Below are 2369 nucleotides of genomic sequence, written 5' to 3'. Positions count from 1 at the left end.
AAAACATAGGGGTAACTATAAGAACTCTACACTGAAAGAAGATGCTGCTGAGAGAAATTAAACATGAACTGAAAGAGACGTACTATAAACAAGTCAATGCTTGAGGCTGGAGAGATGACTCAGCACTTAAGAGCACTTACTGCTCTACCAGAAGTCCTGGGTTTGATTCCCAGAACCCATGTGGTAACTCATAACCGTCTGTAACTCCAATCCTAAGGGATCAAATGACCTCTTATGACCTCTGTGGATTATTGCACACACATGGTGCATATTAATGGCATTCAGGTAAAACACCCATACATAAAATAAAAACAAATGAATCTTTTAAAAGTTTTTATTTATTTACTTTGTATATATGAATATTTCATTTGCATGTATGTCATTTGTGGACACTATATGTCCCTGTTAGATCCCCTGAAACTGGAGTACAGGTGGTTGTGAGCCGGTATGTGGGTACTGGGAATTGAACCCAGGTCCATTGCAAAAGCAGCAAGTGCTTTTAACCACTGAGCCATCTTGTCAGGCCCCCAAATGAAATCTTTTTAAAAAAAGAAATCAGTTCTCCTCAGATTGATCTCTAGATCTGGTGTGCTTTGGATAGAAATCCCAGAAGGGAGATCACAGCCACCAAAATGAAATTCAATCCCTTCGTGACTTCTGACCAAAGCAAGAACCACAGACAGTATGTCAGTACACCTTCTCACACTCAGAGAAAGAACATGTCTTCTCCTCTTTCCAAAGAGCTGAGGCAAGTATAATGTCCAGTGTATGCCCATTCGAAAGGATGATGCAGTTCAGGTTGCTCAAGGACACCACAAAGGCCAGCAGATGGCAAAGTAGTCCAAGTGTGCAGGAAGAAATACGTTATGTACATTGAACAGGTCCAGCGAGAACGAGCTAATGGTACAACTGTGCATGTGGGCATCCACCCCAGCAAGGTGGACAAGGACCACAAGAAGGTCCTGGAGAGGAAAGCCAAGTCCTGACAAGTAGGACAGGAGAAGGGCAAATACATGGAAGAAATGATGGAGAAGATGGAGTAGAGGTATTGCATACAGGACTTTTTACTAGAGACTGCTTAAGTAAAAAAGGAAGGGACGGGGTGGGGGAGGAGAGAGGAGAGAGGAGAGAGAGAGAGAGAGAGAGAGAGAGAGAGAGAGAGAGAGAGAGAGAGAGAGAGAGAGAGAGCCCAAGAGAATTATTATAGAAACGGAAAATGCAAAGGATCTTGAATAGTTGGTCAATTTTTAAAAAGAATGCAATTAGGAGAAATTCTCTTTTAAATTTATTTGTGTGTGTGATAGGTGGGCACTCATGCCACAACACATATGGAGGTCGGAGGATGACTTTGTAGAGCTGGCTCTCTCCTTCTAACTTTACATAGGTTCTGGGGATCTCACTCGGATTGCCAGCCATGGGTGGCATGTGAGGCATCTCTTGGACCTAGGAGAAATTATGTTTCAAGAATTAACAGCTTCCTAGCAGCTCACCTGTTGGTTGGGATACTTTGTCCTCAGCTGGTGGTCACGTTTTGGAGGTTGTGGGGGTTGTGTTGACTTCAACCAGTTTCTGTTAAACTCTGTTTCATAACCAAAACTATGTAACAACCAGTTGCCAACACACTTTCCGCACTCCCACCACCACTACAGGGCCTCACACTGCCAAGTCCTGTGATGGACTATGTAGGCGGCAACCAGAAACCAATGTAAATCTTTCCCTCTTGCAGGTTTCTGCTTTTTGTTTTAAATGTTTTGTGTGTTTTTCTGGGTGTATGTCAGTGCATCATGTGCTTCTAGCACCCAAGGAGTCCAGAAGAGAGTGTCATATCTGCAGGATTGGAGTGACAGAAGATTGTGAACCGTTGGACCAGTGCTGTGAATTGAGGTCGAGTCCTCTGGAAGACGAACCAGTGCTCTTAACCACTGACTGGCTCTTTGGCTCCCTTTACAGGTGCCTTTTCACAATGAGTGAATAGTAACTAAGACAGTTCTCTCACTTCCCGACTACTGCAAGGTAAAAAAAAAAACAAAAAAACAAAACGGTGTTATAAGAACAGACACAGGGGTCAGTGGGAGAGAAGGGTGAAGAAATATATACAGATCAGTTGATTTTTAACAAAGTTACTGTCTTAGTTAGAGTTTCTATTGCTGTGAATTGCCACCATGACCAAGACAACTCTTATAAAGGACAACATTTAATTGGTGCTGGCTTCCAGGTTCAGCGGTTCAGTCCATTATCATCAAGGTGGGAACATGGCAGCATCCAGGCAGGCATGGTCCAGCAGGAGCTGAGAGTTCTACATCTTCTTCTGAAGGCAGCTATGAGAAGACCAGCTTCCAGGGAGCTAGGATGAGGGTCTTAAAGCCTAT

General features: G+C 43.5%; 1 pseudogene; it reads left to right on the top strand.

Moving 5' to 3' along the window:
• Positions 1 to 632: 632 nt before the first annotated feature.
• LOC110293472 (ribosomal protein uL24-like pseudogene) lies at positions 633 to 1043 on the top strand (annotated as a pseudogene).
• The last annotated feature ends 1326 nt before the right edge of the window (positions 1044 to 2369 follow it).

The sequence above is a fragment of the Mus caroli genome, unplaced genomic scaffold, assembly GCF_978045245.1.
Source record: "Mus caroli unplaced genomic scaffold, Mus_caroli_1 scaffold_6, whole genome shotgun sequence".
NCBI lineage: Eukaryota > Metazoa > Chordata > Mammalia > Rodentia > Muridae > Mus > Mus caroli.
The sequence above is the reverse complement of the archived record's forward strand: the minus strand, read 5'-3'. Positions and strand labels throughout refer to the sequence as shown.